This window comes from Thunnus thynnus, chromosome 17 (genome assembly GCF_963924715.1).
Source record: "Thunnus thynnus chromosome 17, fThuThy2.1, whole genome shotgun sequence".
Classification (NCBI taxonomy): Eukaryota; Metazoa; Chordata; class Actinopteri; order Scombriformes; family Scombridae; genus Thunnus; species Thunnus thynnus.
This window is the reverse complement of record NC_089533.1, coordinates 16,249,482-16,267,443: the sequence shown is the minus strand read 5'-3', so window position 1 is coordinate 16,267,443 and position 17,962 is coordinate 16,249,482. Positions and strand designations below refer to the sequence as shown.

General features: G+C 38.9%; 2 long non-coding RNA genes across 3 annotated transcripts in view; one reads left to right on the top strand and one right to left on the bottom strand.

Moving 5' to 3' along the window:
* Positions 1-6,375: 6,375 nt before the first annotated feature.
* LOC137168391 (uncharacterized) lies at positions 6,376-9,464 on the bottom strand. The gene is made up of 3 exons (XR_010924274.1): positions 9,070-9,464; positions 8,868-8,987; positions 6,376-7,361 (listed from the first exon to the last, which is right to left on the bottom strand). It is a non-coding gene; the product is annotated as an uncharacterized lncRNA (long non-coding RNA).
* A 16-nt stretch (positions 9,465-9,480) lies between these two features.
* Positions 9,481-17,962, top strand: part of LOC137168390 (uncharacterized) — a 42,744-nt gene continuing 34,262 nt past the window's right edge. Inside the window, exon 1 of one of the 2 annotated variants that reach the window (XR_010924273.1) lies at positions 9,481-9,939. This is a non-coding gene — a long non-coding RNA (uncharacterized lncRNA). The remainder of the gene's footprint in view (positions 9,940-17,962) is intronic. The other variant, XR_010924272.1, reaches the window with a different exon arrangement.

The window sequence follows — 17,962 nt, the reverse complement described above, 5'->3', positions numbered from 1 at the left end:
TGGTTTGAGACATTCAAGTGGCTGGAATATTTATGTGCAGATTACATGGTAAATCAAATCCAAACTTTTCCTTCCTTCTCCAATTTTCACATTTTTAAGCAATGTGTATCCCTAATATGCAAGAAAAAATGCATGGAAACAGTCTGTTTAGAAGTACATTTTTTAAAGTTTTTTGATGGAGATGAATCTGGGCTCATGATGATGGTTAACAGTCCAGCCAAGTTCCCTGGGCTGCTATATGGTTACTCACATACACTTCAAGATAGCATAATTAAAGACAGGGTCAAACACACAAGGAGGCAGACAAACTAACAAGCAAACCATCCAATATTTCAAGTTTAGCCAGGGCCAGCTAGAAGCCAAAGGTATATATAATGCTTACATACAAAAACAAGCAAACATCATTTCCCACACATAAACTGGCATTAATAAAAAACGGAATGTGCAATGAGTGTATGTATGCACTTTAGACCATACACATGGTTGCTGCAGGTGTTTTTTAGAGTATACAGAAATAATCAAATTACTTTTGTGTGATTTGTAAAGTCTGTTTCAAGATGTAGAGACCTATAAATTAAATTTTTAATGACCTCTCTGATACTTGTTGATGATGATTGAAATGGCGATTGAAAACTTTTCTAGAACTGATTTGGTATCCTGTCTTTCCCTCTTCCTGTTCTGTTCCAAGGTGTCAACATTAACTTTTCTCTATTGATGCAAAAAAAGTCCCAATGATGGACAGTTTATTATAATATGAAAGGCATATTTAATGTTGCTTATGCACATAAAAAACGTAAATACTTACTACTACTTACATACTTACTTGAATAGCTAACACTTTTCAATACAGTATACAAAATTGTGAGTAGTTCATAATAACAGTAATAAAAACTGATAATAATAAATTATTAATAAGTAGTTCTTGAATACAGTAACTCAGAATCAAGGACTATATAGTAGATACAGATGAGCTACTAGAGAACAGACAAGGAGATGCTGTATCAATCACTCATTAAGTAATTATTAGTTCATACTACAAATATCTGTCAACCAACATACTGACCACTTTCTCCACGATGTTGCTGATTAACTCTGAACTAGATGGTGAGCTGTATCTGGTTTGTTATTAAGGATCTAATTGTGAACTCGCCACTAAAAACTCAGTAGCTACTTGTTAGTTTTATAGGATGATGCTTTACTTTACTTTGAAAAGCAGAAAAATGGTAGGAAATAGGTATTCATGAAGTAATGAGGGACTATGTAGTAACTACTCATGATGCACCATTTAACTAGAGGGTGCACATAAAGAGTAACTAATGGTTAAGTTATCAGTAATTAATGAGTCTTTTGTGCCGTAGGTTGATTCACAGATATTTATGAACTAATCATTACCAGTCTGTTCATCATTATCTATTATAAAGGTCTCAATTCTGAGTTACTGAGGAACTACTTATTAACGACTCATCAATTATCAGGTTGTTACTAATTCATTCCTCACTCGTTCCTTTGTAACTACTCACAGATTTGGTGTACCATATTGTATACCCTTAAATATGTGAATGTCATGATATACACAATGCAGCAAAAATAAAGGTCCATATAATAATGATAAAAATGACTGATGGAATTTGTATATCACTGTGATGAATTATAAATAATTACACAGCAACATGCAGCAACTGATATGTCGCAGTGTCCTATAGTTTTCCCTTATAGCCAATATGCTGAAGGATCTGAAACGACACACTACTAAGTGGAGAAAAAACATAATGATGATATGATGAATGAAGTGTGATATATTGGTCATTCAATACAAAATTGTGTTTGCAGCAGTATCAATAAGCTCTAAATTTGTACAGCCTAGATTCAGTGGACCATGACCTAATTCTTATGAATGAATGGAGTACTTGTGTGAAATGCTCTAAGGAAGGAATGATCTGTCTATCTTTCAATCCATCTGTGTGTCTAAATTAATTTGAATATTTGCTGTTGTTTTGTCTCACTGTTCAGCTTCAGTTTCAGTAATGAAGAGGTGTTTTGTGAATTCAGCTTGTGTGTCAGGTTAGCGGGAGGAAGAGTGTGTGGGAGAATGTCTGTGGAGGGCTGTTACATGGAGTGAAGAAAATTACTAAGTGCATAATCATCACTGCTTAACAGTTTGATAAAACATTACCACACTGAATGCAGCTTCGGAGTGGTGTGGCATGTTAATGCCTTACTGCGGTTATCAGGCGATGGTGGTGTTTTTAAATTTAAGCACACATAAAATTATTATGAGGCATTCCCTTCAGGTGTTTAAATGAAATCTGACATTAAGAAATAAATTGTTTCACAGAGTGGCCATGAATGATTCTTACATATGATCCCTCTCATAGCAGTATAAAGAAGAGGTAGAATGATCACTTGCAAGTTTATGTTTAGTGTTTAACAATTGACTACTGTTGTCAATATTTGAGCTCCCTTACTGCGTCTGCATCCTTGAAACAGAGTGCAAAGACTGTGTTATGAACGCTTCAAGAGGGTGAGGCTGCAAATAAACAAACAGGATGCTGCTTGTGCAGCTTGTGGGTTCACGAACACTCCAGTTTGAGTATTAAAATTAACAAACATGAAATGAAAAACTTGGAATTGATGAAAGTGCATTTTAGATTTGCAAAGGAATTGTTAAACCTTTATGTAGTTTTCTAAATTTCCTTCATGATTTCATAGAGGGTGGCAGAGGAATTGCTTGGTGTTGTTTTTTGCCTTTTACAGTATCTACTGCAGCCCCCGCCAGGAATATTCTGTATATTATGCAAACTAATATATTAATGTGTACATAAATGTAAGACTCATGGATCCCTGCTGTATTTTGTGTTGCTGTTGCCATTTACATGGATGTCTTGAATCTCTACAGAAAGTATATGACCATCATTTATAAAATATCTCGAGATGTCTAAATAGTCAGTAAAAAGCAGGAAGCAAATTGGTCCTGAATGAAAAAAAAAAAAAGATTTAACTAATTATTTACGTTTAGTATTCAAGTTGTGTGTCAATTATTTTCCGATGTACATATTACATATCAATCATCCACATTTCCATACCCTGGGGCTTCACACAGGATAGGCCTGAAGGCCAGTTTAATGTTCACTTGTTTTACTCTTTGACATCCACCAAGAACATATCTTTTGAAACAGCAAATATATCATGCAGCATGGTTGTTGTGGCATGTTAGATCAATGCAAAACACACTTGCTAAAATGATCCCTCATGCCTTGTTTGTTCCACAGAAATATGATGTAACCCCCTGGGTTATCTTGTTCACAAACCCTAGGATATTTTCCATGTTTCTATGTGTATGGTTTCATAACATGTAATGTTGTGTTTGAATGTCTGTAACTATTTACATGGGGAGTTAATTTTGTAACTATTTACATGGGAGGTAGTGTGATTTACTGATGACAGTGAATGCAGCATAAGAATTTCAGTTGAAAGTAAAAAAATATGGATGTAGCCACCGTGATGTCACCCAGTGTGTGGCTCCGGCCGTTGCGATCTTGGCAGTGCCTGACTCTGCCTAACTCCTGACTAATCTGGCACCCAGCAGTCATCTTCTACAGAATATTCTCGTCAAGACTCCGAGTGACAATGAGCTCTGGCAGTCATCTAGAATTCATAGAACCTTAGTTACATTCGTAACTCTTGTTCTATGTCTTTCTTCCTGAATCTGTACTCACCGAGAATCAGTTGCAGACCGAAGGAACAGACAAAACTGCTGTCACCACAGGATAGGGGGCAGCCACGTTAACTCTGTAGAAGTAGGAAAAGGTACAGGAAGAAGCCCAAGCAGCTGCAGCACAGATGTCACTCACTGGAACACCTTTCAAGGTGGCCCAAGAAATGGACACATTCCTGGTTGAATGACATTTCACCAGTGGGACCTTGAGGCCCCTGTGCCTGTATGCGTGAGATACGGTATCGATGACCCTGTTCAAAAACCTGTTTAGACCAAGTACAACCCTTTCTGTGCCCTCCATAACAGACAAACGCACAAGCGCACCAGTCTTACAAAACCAAATGCATTGCCCTGAGACTTGCAAGGCAAGGTGAGGCCCACTGAAGGAGCCCCTGTGTCTGGTGCCCCCCTGGTGGTTCACATGAGGTTAACAAGAAAGGAAGAAATGCCTGAGGGCTAAGTGTACCGCACGCAGCCCCGGCACATTAATGTGCTGGAGCCCAGGTTCCCCTGACTGCCCTGTGGTTCCACATAGCCTGAGAAACACTTGGCTACAAATCCAATTAAACCAGCACCTGTACTGCTGTAAGGCTAGTGATATAGTGTTAGAAAGAGAAACACTCAGCTACAAATCCAGAGTCACCGGTAATTCACACAGGTCACCCTGTTAGGTGTAATTGCATGTAATTACTGTTAACAGTGTTAAGTCAGTAGCCAAGGAGCAAAACAAAACACTCTTCTCTATGGTTCTCCGACTGTCGACACAGCTGTTGTCATGAGACGAAAACACCTCAGCAAGTCTAGTGTAGTGGTCAAGTATAAAACCCACCCGAGCTAATACAGCACATGATAGAAATTAAGCTGCAATGAGCAGAGGCGCTAAGTGGGTAAGTTAGCAGGGCACGCCTGCAGAGGAAATAAAGTTGGCTTCTTACTTGGAAAAGTCCAACACTTTGTGGTCAAAGTTTGAGCAATACTACCGGCGGAGATGAGCACCGGTTATGCAGCCTCTGGAGGAGGGAAATGTAGCTCCAACTGATCGGTTACAAGGCTACTGGCATAGGCAGTAAAGCACTGATGCTAGCTAATACTAACAGCATTCATGACCTGTGTGTTTAGGTGAGAAGATGAAAAGGAGACAATTGCTGGGTGCTAGGTCCCTTTATCAGGTGTCTTGCGTCACCCTGGTCACACATGTGACTTTGTTGGTATTATGTCTCGATGTCCTGTGCATACGTGTGATGCATATCCAGATATTTCATACAATTTCTGATGGTCAGAAAGAATGAAATAGAACTTGAAATAAATTTTAAACTACAGTCAGTTTACATTCCATCACATCACACTGTGCTCCCTGTGTGATGTACTTACCAGGCCAGCTCCCTGAATAAAAAAAAATACTAAAAACCTTCTTCAAGGCCTCAGTGTCTCTTTTTCATGTGATGGTCTGGATAGAGAAATGCCAGGATGTTACTAATGAACACAAGTAGCGATGCCTGGAGAACTCGCCTTTTCATGGCTACTCAATGAACTGATTAGCCATTCCTTTTCTGCATTTGAAGCCAATCAAAGTAGCTGACAGAGCTTAATCACTTGATATATCCTTTCATTCCTCAAGCGTTTTTTTTTCCCGGTTTACATATTTGTTTTCAATTATGCTTAGAGCTGCTTTTACTCTTGGGCGCTAGAATTGAAAAATGGCTTTCTCACCGCTAAAGAGCAGGACGTAGAGGAATCAACAAACAAATGTAGCAGTTGCAGTCTCTTGATGTTAGGCACGTGCGGGGATAATAGCTCATTAGGCCTTACGGTCTGTGAATGATAGCTTATAGTGATCATGATAAGCCATCATTCGCTTTAATTAGGGAAAATGCATTCATCTTCCGCTGTGTTCTCTGCTCACACTGGATTCTCCTTGGGGATTCTCTCACTCTCTTAATTCCTCTCGCCTGCCTCCTCTATCTGTCGTAAGACGATGTAAGAGAAGAGGTGCACAATGTAATACACTTCTCAGTAATGCACTTCTTAGTATTAAAAGAGCCAAGTATTAGTGGCACCAGGATGGCATAATAATTAAGAAGACTATCTTTTCTCCTGCAGGATACATTAATGCCCTGTGGCAGTGCTGCCCTGTTCAAGTGTCCTTGAGTGCCACTTTTTGGTTGCAGATGTGTTGCTAACCTTGATGTATGACCTCCCTATTGAGATTGTAGTTATGTCTCTGCAATCTTTCGTGTATCCCAAAAACCTGCTGCTTATATTATAATTTAGGCTTAAATTGCTTTCAAGAGTCATTAACTCAACAACTGTACTCATTTACCCAGTGACCTGTTTAATGGAGTTTAGCAGAAGTTCACGACGCCTACTTCATTCATCTTTCTCTCCTCTACTGTTTCATTCATCACTCCTTTTAGGCACACCTCGTAGCATCTATCAATTCATTCATCATACACCTTGTCCTGTTAGTTTTAAGTCAAGAGAAAGCTCACTCCTGATTCACGCTGTCCTGGGGCCCATTTCACCAAATTTGCAACATGCAAACTGCAACATGAGATAATTTCCTCCTACCATGACTTCGATACCAGTCCCTGAATGATACTTTTTTTGGTACCAATTCTATAAAATCCATTTTAACAAAAAACTTACATTACATATTACGGTACACATCTTAATTTTATTTTTCAGCTCTTTGGCATTTTTCCACTCAAACCAGTTTTAAAACAAAAAATAAACCTATTTACCACTACTTGAAGTTGTTAACATAATATCAATAAATAAAAATGTATGAAAGCCGGAATCAAACTGAGAACCTTAAGATTAGATGACTGCTCTATCTCCTCCTGAGTCCTGAGCCACTGCCGCCTCAATTTATAGCATAACCTATTGAATTATAGCAACCCATATTCAAACAGAATGTAACATGGAATCTTACAACAAACCGCATCATACTATATCATCATCCCTTATCCGATAAAATCAGAGTGGGGTACAATTTCATATGCCAATAAAACAATTTGCTTTCAAAAACAAAAACCCCTGAGTGGTGAAAAGGCTGCTTCTTTGAAGACATTTAGCATATACATAATGTCTCTAAACAAAGATTTTAGCCCTGGAGTGTTTCAGATGTGTCATTTAAACAACAAAATTAAACAAAGCCAACTTCAAATTTATATTATTGTTCTACTGTGACAACAGATTTATGTTCTTATCAAAAACAGACAACATATCATATGATTTACATGTGTTTGCTTTGTATTTGCTGAGTACATAGAAATAAAGCACCACAAAGCTTATAATCTGATACAGGTACAGATCAGTGCTAAACACTAGAAAGACTGAACACTAAAAACATTCACAGATCTAAAAGTGTAGGTTCACATCAAAAAGTGTTGTGCATGCATCACAACCCGGCTCAAGGCTGGACAAAGGAGGGGAGACCACACATGAGTTATAACTAAAGATAGATTTAATGTACATAACTTAAAAATAAATGAAACCAAACACAACCACAAACAACATGGTGAAAGCCAGAGGGAAGAGGGCAAATGACTGACTGCCTCCGGCTTATATGGAAGCTGGACAGTCCAGGTGACCTGAATCCTCCTGACGACCAAACTCCGCCCAACAGGCTCCTGCAGGTAGAGGTCTGTTCAGAGAGGGTCATCACACATATAACAAATACATGACTTACACACTTTTATACATGACATACAAACACTGTTGTTATTCTAGTTATTTTTTACTATTTAAAAAGCCTTAATTCTAGTTCATTTAAACTTATTACTCAATATACGACTCAGCTTAAAAACAAACAAAAATGAAGAAATTCTTACAAGCAAGCAGCCAGACCTCCTGCACACTCATTCACAAATCACACAACATCAACAAGTGACTGAACAACCACTCAAGTAAAAAGTGAATGAATTCCACAGACAGCTCACTTCAACAGCTTCATTGTCCAGGCAAACTACCTATAGTACATTTATGATCTCTTTGCCGCATTCTTGTTATGGAGATAAATTCACAGCCACAGAGAGACATTTAACCATCAGAGAAGAAATGTGCGACCAAAGAGACAGAGAGAGAGAAGGTGTATCTGACTCATGTTATGTGATATCTTCTTTCTTTCATGGAGATGAAGTGTCCATGTCATAACATCCATTTGTTAACAGAACTTTGTTGCTGCTGGTTAACTAGTCTGATATCTTTAGCAACAATGACAAACAGGCCACTCACCAGAGGCATCCTGCTGCTGCCATTCCCCCCAGTCCAGATCCATTCTCGCTGTTAGCTTAACAACAGTCCTCAACAGTCCTTCAGGACTGCTACAACAAACTAACTATTGTGTTGGGTAATGCAAGTAGCTATTTTACTACTCGATAACAAAGGGAAATGTAGCTGCTAGATCTAAAAAAAAGGAAATTTGGACTCTGTTGAAAAGGCCCAAACAAAATGTAATTTTTTAGTAATGCGTTTAAAAGTAGTTCCCAATTTGCATGTTATAATCTCTTAATATGCTACTGTATGAATTGATCGATCACTTTACCACATACAGTAGTAGAGAGTTGAAGATAAAATTTGGAAACTGTCATTGGACCAACACAATGTCAATATTGTATTCTGCTCGTTGATTGGTTAAGGAGGATGTCCTCCCTTAAAGCGTCATTTTACATGTTTTGGCCAATCATAGATTAGCATGAAAAAAAAGAAGTACATTAAATTGATATGAGATCTCAACAGCAGGAGCCCATCCTCCTCTACTTTCCACCACCACTTCACAGACTGACCTTTCCCTTCTTGCCTGCCCTGCAAGTGTCTCTGTTCAAGCATTTTAATCAGAATTTCAATAATTGATTTTTTCCAAAGAAGAGATAAAAAATTATTTTATAAATGACGCTGAGATTTGACAATGGTTTATTTCAACCAATTACTCTTTTTTTTCTGCCTCTATGGACAAGCCTCCTCTGGTAGATGGTAAACCTCGGCAGCGCTGTATCTTCCTGAACCTTCTCTGCAGAGCTGACAGTGTCTTATGATCTTACTTCAATTGCCATGTTCTCCTCTGCAAATAGCTCCTTAAGGGCAGAGATCTTTGGCTGCTTCTGTGAACAAAAAAGAAAAGGAAAAAAGAAAAAGAAAAATAGGACACTACCAGGGTATCAGTGTTGCTACTGCAGCTGTACTGTCTTCATCATGAGTCGTCATCATGGTCACTGGCTGTCTCTTCAAGATCCTGTTCAATCTGCCGGTCCTTGGTCATTTCATCTTTATTCTGTATTCAATAGATTATGAAGGTCATATACATTGATCTACAATGGAAGAGGAGAAAAAAAATTACCAATAACAATAAACACCTGTAATGAGGTCCTATTCATGAGCTCCTCCTCTAGTCTGGTCCGCACTCTATCTGCCACTTTCATCTTGAACCTTGGGTCCAAGGCTGTGCTCTCCAAGAACTGCCTGATGCTCTCATTGTGCAAGACAAAAACATAGTATAGTAGTCAGGTCTCTGGGTATACCTAATGAAAACAACTAAGCAGTGCCGCTGCTCCGCCTACGCAGAGTACGTAGAGCGCGTGGGCCCTCAAGTACCAGGCAGGGGCCCCCAAAATTAACGCTCAGTAGGGGCCCGCTGGGGATGTAGTGCTCGACCCCGCGGGTGCAGCAGGAATAGGAGAACTTAACTCTCTCAGCTTCTTCTATTCATTCTCTATGGTGGTTCTTATCACTATGGGTGTAATACCCCCTCCCACCACAATGTGGGTTGCAATAGCAGTGTGGCGCTGTCCGTATTTCTGCTCGTTAACTCTGCGGGGGGTGAGGACCGCAGAAGCAGCGATTCAAAGTTTATGACTAATTTCGCTGAAAACCAAAATATGAGATATTCGCGTCTTTTTATATTAATGGTGAATGAAACTTGCCAGACAAAGTTTCAGCCTTCTGAGGCTCATTAAGAGCTATTTGCTATCGTGTGTGGATGAGGCCAAACTATCCAACCTCACTTTGCTGGGTGTTGAGCGGGAGCGGGTGAATAAACACTAATGACTAAGTGGTTGGCAGGTTTGCCACCTTGAAGGAGAGGAGGATGAAGTTTTAAAAGGGGCCGTGAAATGTACAAAGTTTGTTAAACTGTTCGGATTATTTTGTTCCATGGAAGATGGAGAAATACACAAATAGACTAACGTTACACTAAACTACAGCAGTCTAAGCAGGGACAACAACTGGTGAGTGAAACATCCATAGTCTTTATTAACTTAAAAGTTGGTTTTGAAGAAATGAGTCATAATGTTAGATTAATGTGTTGTTTAACTCCATGTTTACCGCATCTCAGCACCTGTATGTGTCACTGCCTTTGGTGTTGTAGACTGTCCACTTTGTCTTTGAATAGGCCTTGTAGTGTTGTGATGGCAACTACTTTGTCCTTTACACTGAATTCATCCAGAAAATCTCCTATCTTGTCTGCTATAATGTTCCCTGTCTGGGGTGTGTACACCGTCCTTGTATGCAGGATTTTCTCCTTCATGGTATCCCCTTCACATAATGGACTGAAACAGTTAAGTAGAGGTCCCACACCACACTCGTCCACCCATCAGCACTCACAGCCACATCCCTCACTCTCTCTTGACATTTTCCTTCTCTACTGCAGGTATGAGTGTATTTGAGCATGTCTCTTCTGGGGGCCTGAGACTTGGGGTTTAGGGCTCTTATCATCTCCCTATAATTGACAGAATACAAAATATCAACAATAGCATGGTTATATTAATACTGCCTCTGGTATATCTGCCAATTACCTTTAAGTTACAACAACACCCTTTACAACGTACTTACCTTACCACTGTAGAAAAAGGTAGCAAACCTTTAACAATAAAGTTGGAGCCCTGTGGCACTCATCTTTCTTTTCCTTGGAAATTTTTCCTTTTTCTGCCAGTGTGAACAGATTGACACTCAATGGCATTGTGCTCACACCAGGGTGGACAGGGGCAGAAGCTAATGTGAAGAGCTTAGCTGTTTAGCCAGCTGACCCAATAGATAAGCACATTTCTGCTCTTAAATTTATTCCATGGACCTTCAAGTGTTCCATTAAATTTGGAGCCACACTTTTGCATTTTTTACACCATCGCGAGGCACACTGTGGTCATACACACACACACGTGAGCCCTGTCTCTGAGAGTAATGTAGTGTTTTTCCTGCATGCCTCTGCGACATGTAACGTTAGCTTATCACCAACAGCATTATTACTTGTTGGTATAAACATGCTGCATACTTATTGGTTCACTGACAATGATGAGCTTAACTCCTTAGGTATTGGCACCGAATGACAGGGCATTTTTTAACACTTGGTAGTATCGAAGCAATTCGGTCGGGCCCCTGGTGTCATGGGGCCAGCTGAGGTCGACGACTGGAGATCAATATGATGACTTTTTACTTAAATGTAAAGCAGGTGGCACCAATGAAATGGAAACTAAGCTGTGAATTTCTATACCTATTTATCACCTTTAATGTTTGTGCTTAAACTAAGGAAGGTATTTCAAACCAGAAATTGACACAAAATTGAAATGTGGGCCTGGGGATTTAGCCTTGCCAGTGGCAGAAAAGAACGTCAACAACCAGAATTTTAGCAAGTTTTCTCCAAAGATGTATTCTCATGACAAACTGAGACATCTGGCTCCATAAAAATATCATCTAAGCAAGTGAGCCCCAAATTGTATGAGAACCGATGTTGACTTGGCAGATAAAAACACCTCTGTTGTACTCCTAGAATCCCTATATTTTTCCTTTTTGTTGATTTTGACAGAAAACCATGAATTCTATACAACCACCCCTTCATAGCTGGAAAGCCTGATACACCGCATGAGCATTCAATCTGGACAGAATTCAAGACTCGACCTACTGTTATTCAAGGGAAAATGTCCTTTATGATAGCACTATGCTTAAAAGGTACAGTGTTGTTATTACTAATGGGTCTATTCAAAGAACACTCCTACATTGACATTCACACCAGTGCTGTAGTAGCAAGAGGTTAAAACCATGATTTTTACCAAAGGGCTGTACTGAAAGCATCATGCTACATTGTAACTGTACACAATCATAACTGTAGTGAAAGAGTTTGATTAATTTGACATGCAAGTGCTGTTGATGAATGGTGTTTGCAGAGTAAATCAGCTCCATGTACAGTGTAAAGGATAAAAACCTTAAGTAAATTGTAATATGCATAATAAATGATACTAAACAGAAAATATTCAAGAAACTTTCCATTTAATTTAAAAGTAAGCTGCCAACATCATTTGCACAAAGACAGAAAAATTAAAAAAAAACAGACACAACTGAAGGCACACTGGAGAGAAAGTAACTGTTTCTCTTGCACAATGCATTTATAAAATGTATCATTGACATGACACATGATGACTAAGTACTCCTGACTTTGCTACATTTTATATATTTTCTGTGTGTAGACATTTTAGTCTTTAAAAACAAACAACTGTTGCATAATGTATGCTCGTAACAGATCTTCGGTGGTTCTGGTTCTACGTTGCCTCATTGACATTGCATGTATGTTCAAAAAGAACCTTTTAACTGATACTATGTCAATATAGTAACTAATAATCTAATACGACAGAACAAAAGCTAGTTTTACTGACAAAAAAGTACAAAAATACTTGTAAAATGCAGTGGTATTGTTAAACCCAACCCACTGATGCAGATGTCTACTGCTTTGAAATACCATATGACAACCCACTAAAGCATAGGTTAAAATACAGTTAGCAGCAGTATGTCTCTATGTCTCTTCAGTGAAGTTTGACCTTCAACTGTGTTCTCTACTGAGCGCAGTCGTCTTACAAAATGAAATCTGGCTTTTTTTTTTTCTTTTTTTTTTGATGAAAGGGAAATTAGATTTCCCAGAATGCTCTGCCTGGTGGGCAAGGCGGATAAACCAACTAAGCTGAAGACTTGGTAAACATTTCACTTTTCATCATGAAAACCTCTCAAAATGTGCTTAAGAGGCGTCTGAAGATTCTCAGTGCTCCAGGTCAGGAGATCTGCAAGTAGCAACTCGAAGGCAACTGGGCCTGCTTTTTTGTTGACGATTCATCCAAGAGAAGAGGTGAAACATCCTCAAAACCTAACAGCAAGTCCAATTGCCTTTGACCTACTACTTGTGGATAAGGGGTGCAATCTTACATATATCTCAATCCTTAAGTCTCTGCACACTGAGTGAACAGTGATTTGGCAGCCGTTCTGTGTCAACAAAGCCCAACATATTCATGCACAGCTGTTCAACAGCAATTCTGCGTGATTTCTGTTCGGCGATTCCTAGTAAATACCACATACTGTTAACCAACACAACACTGTCAACATGAGAGATCCCTCATTATGCAATCTCAGTACTGTCAGATTCTGCTACTGTTGACTGAAAAGAAATACAGTCCTGTACAGACTTATTTCAGAATGGTTGTGGCTCAATGAAACTACTTGGGCTTGATTAATACATACGTTGATGGCAGGAGACAGAGAAAGAAAGGAAAATTCAGAGGGTTTGATTATAATAAAGGTCGTCTTTAAATCTAGCAGCATGTCGCCGTCATTACTAAAGTATGCTTGGATGTAGCACTGATGAGCCAGAACACTTTGTCTCCCCTCCAAGACACATAAAAGCTGAAGTGGATTAATCATTCATGCTAAAGGTCCAACAGCCTCAAGTACCCAGCAGCAATGACAAGGTCTTATGTGCATGCATGAAAACCTTGGGACCTCTACTGTTTGTTTGAAAGTCTCCCATCACTAACCCTCTTCTTTATACTGAGCTGAAATATTGATTAGCATTCAAGTCTGCATTCCCATCTCAATCATACCACTAACCAGTGGAGTACTTCTCAAAGCCCTAATCAAATTTCATTCCTTCTTCAAGACTCTGTAAATTATTGTCCATATGGGATCAATTTAATCTTTCTATTGTATAGAGTGTCTTCCATTAAATGATAAACTTAATATATTTGCAAATATAGGAAATTGCAAAGATTTTGGAGATTCTTTGGCCTAAACTACAAAGCATCATTTTTCTGTCTCAGCACAAGGACACTAGTTAAAGGAGAGCAGATTTGTTGACAGTCTTGTTATTAACCCAGCGCTCATAGTCTGCTGAGAGGGACTAAGAAAGAGAAACAGGAGAAGGTCGTTGTGATCACTGGGAGTTGAGTAGCTGTGCCTGCCTCTTTCCCTTCAGTGGTGAACAAACATCTTTTTAGCATGCATGGTGTTTGCTTGGCCTCTTTGCATGTATGTTTTTGCATGCATTGTCGAGGTGTTTTGTTTCAGGCATCAGAGGTGTAGTGGTCTATCTCATAGGCTACTCGTTTTGCTGAAACAACACTGACCCCTCTTTATTGATAAACTGCAAAGACATATTGACCAATTTACTGGCGACTGGACACCCTCCCCACCGTGGAAAGTTTTGTATGTTGTGTGGGTTATGAAAAGATCCCAAGTGGTCGTAAGAAAAAGGGGGTTGCTGAAAGATTCATAGAACCCTCGTTCAACAGGCGTTTCCATGGCAACACAACAGTCTCTGGCTAAAAGAACCGAAGGCCTCAATGCAGACGCAGTTCCACCGCCTCAAAGACCCTTTGATTTCTATGTACACAGAGAAACACAGACACGCACGCAAACACACACAGCTCTTTTTTTTTTGTGTGTGTGTGTGTGTGTGTTTTAATATTGTGACATGAAATTTCCCTGCTCATTTTTGTGCCTTTGCAATAAACACTTGACTTGATTTCTAACAACTCAAAGACAAACATTGTTTTCCTCATTTGAATTCAGCGACGAGTTTAAACAGATTTCCACGCTGTTACACAACTGATTAGATGCAATTACTTGGATACGGGATATTTGGATGAACGTGGGCAAAGTTTTAAATGATCATCTGCAAATTTGTCCTCCCTCATACTCATACAAGAAAAATTCAAACACATGCTCCTCCATAATACGGGTGCTTTGTTAAAATGCAAGTCTCATTTCGGACATATTTGACCTGAGGGACATGTGTCATTCATTATTCCTTAAAAAGATAGATCCCTTTTCATTTTTCTACAAATTGCCCCTTGCTATCCATAGACTTTGGCAATTAACCGTCCACCCACAGTGTAAGGTTCCCTTATTTCATAAATAAAGCATTCTTCTAAGTGAAACAATTTAGTGCACAAGCAGACAAGGAAGAGGTATTATTCTTGCAGCATCTCATAGACCCCAGCTAAGATTTGGGTGAGGTCTCACTGCATCTCCTCTTAACAATCAGTCTAACAGAGACAAGGGGGGCACAAGGGGAGCAATATCTGCTTACAGAGCATGCATGCTGAATAATAAAATGCTAAATATGTCAAAGCCCCTGTGAGACTATAGCAATGAAATAGGCTACTTAATGAAGAAATAAGATGCTCTACATCATTCAAGTTTCATTCATGTTTTGGCGGATTCAGCAATTGAATTTACAACCTTAACATAATGCACTTTTCCTCAAAAAAACAAACAAAAAAATAAAACAACAAAAACACACAGATTCAGTTCAACATGGCTACTTTTGCAGACATACAGTACTAATAAGGCTGCCCTGAAGAAACAGTCAGATATACTTGTAGGATTTGTGATGCTAAAGACTATATGATGAAGTGAGAGGTCTGACCTAATTTGTCCATACATTCAGTTTTAATCCTTGTACTCAAACTTCCACAAGACTCTGGCAGTGCTATGTAAAATCTGTACATAGGAAGGCCATCAAGCAGTGCAAACAATACAGAATGAAGTGCAGAGGTTAGTAATGACTAGGTTTTAGCTCTTTAACACTGCTCCATCTTAATGTTGCACAAGCTAGGTGCATTCTTGCACTGTGTGATAGGTTACTTAAAACAGAAAGCTACCTTGGACAAATGTTTTTTTCTTTTTTTCTTTTTACTCTTCCCTCACTTTGTTGAATTTTGTCTGAAGGCCTTTCAGCCCCAGCAGGCCTTGAAGCTAAGCTCACTACATAAATCACACACACACACACACACACACACACACACACACACACCTGGGCCCAACAGCTCTACTTTCTCATCTGAACGACACAACCATCCTGATTCTCACTGGAGAGATTAAGAGATTACAGAACTCTCTTGCTGTGTGTGTGTGTGTGTGTGTGTGTGTGTGTGTCTGTGTGTCTGTGTGTCTGTTTGTTCCTTTGCTTGTGTGTAATGGTGGTGCGTGGGTGGGGGAACACGTGGTGGACCTGTCTGTAAGTAGGATCTTGAATTTCAGTTTTCAGTTTATGCATGTTGTCACACATGTGGGTGTGTTTGTGTCTGCATGTTTGTGGAGTAGCAACTACCTACATTGTGTTAGCAATGTTCAAAATATGTTTGGTCCTCTCTGCATGCATTTCAGTACATCAGTACACAGATCCTAAATATTGTCTGCATGATTGTTTGTGTGTTTAATGACTCTTTAGAAAGCTATTTTCTGGACCCTGAAAAGAAACCAAATTATTATCTGTTTCCTACTGTGCTGTTTTTCATAATGCATGTTCCAAAGAGGCCAGCTTTAAAGCCATTTAATGCTGCTTTAGGTTTTAATTGACCATCTCATATTGACAAAGAACCATGGAATGAAGACTGAAAGCATTTCTCATCTCAAATGTATGTTTCTGTTTCTGATTTATTCCAGCCTTTCCCACTGAACAAATCACATCTTTGATGACGTGTGAGCATCAATGTGTCTGGTATTTAGAAATTTTGCATTAGTGGCGTCTGGGGATGACAATGACGTCAAAACAGAAGGACATGCCATTGTCCCAATACAAACAAAAAACTTCAGCTGTAAGAGAAAATATCACAGAAGATAAAGGACGCAAGAAATGACAAATCTCTTTGTATCAGATGAGTTATTTGATACATGTGTCTGTGCCTACAGCCAGCACTTTTCTTTCAAAAATCTAGGAGTTAAAAAAATGAATGTGAAAAACTGGATCACCTAACTGGATATAGTCTGTAGCAGAGAGAAGTTTAAGCTTGCAGTGACCCCTGCTGTTATTTACCAAGTATTACAGTTGTGTTTCTTTATGTATTGGCTTGTAGGCAACAAGCAGCATACGGCAGGTCTATACTTTAGAAGATATTAATGTCACTTTGACATATAAATGTGCACGTGTTTAAAGGTATGGCCAGAATCTAAATAATTGTCGCTCAAGTAAAGATTTCCTGGTTATGATTTAATCATTATTTAACAACTTCATGACTTCTACTTGCTATGCTGGAAGACCCCATGATGCTTGTTATACTGTAGATATATAGACTCAAATCTGCCAGTTAATCATGTATACTTATGTATGTCACTTATGTATCTATATTGAAAATCATTTGAGAGTTACATTTACAAGGTCCGATCATATGGTATTGGATTGAATTAGAAAGATAGAGTCATAAAGAATGAAAGAAATGTACCATTATGTCGAGATCTGAGTAAAATTTAGCCATAACTCAAATGATCTTAGCTCAATTTATAAGTATAGTTAAGAGAGTCTTAGTTATGTTGTATAGTTGCCTGAAAAAGAAAGTGACCATGTTGTCGGGAAGTTTATTTTTTATTTGTGTTGACAGAATTGTATTTTATATGGAATATTGTTCGGACCTAATGATTTTATTTGATCATGTAAATTTATTCTATGTTTGTATTGTGATATTTAGCATTAGCTGACATTAGCTTATCAGGGATTCATTCAAGGACTTGCATTACATCCAAAAGGATTACCAAGATCCTTGAAGTCAGATGAGTTTCTCTCTGTTTGACACAGAAGCAGAAATTGCTCTTAATGGGGATGTCCATTTTGGACATATATTGTGTGTAGATAAAGCATGAAAGAGAACTGATATCGACTGACTGAATGTCACGTTTTCATATATTGAATAGTCTTAAAAAAATGAAATTAATAAATAAGATTAAATAAATGAATAAGCCGAGCTACTGGGGATGCACAAGCCAGTGCATTCTTAGCTGTTCCCAAGCCCAGATAAATGGGGAGAGTTGTGTCAGGAAGGGCATCCGGCGTAAAACCTATACCAAATCAAATATGCGGATCATAAATCAGACTTCCATATTGAATTGGTCAAGGCCTAGGATACCAACAGTCACCACCGCTACTATTGACCAGCAGGGTGCCGGTGGAAACTATGCTACTGCTGGGAGAAGGAGAGGGGGAAAGGCATGTCTGGAGGCAGC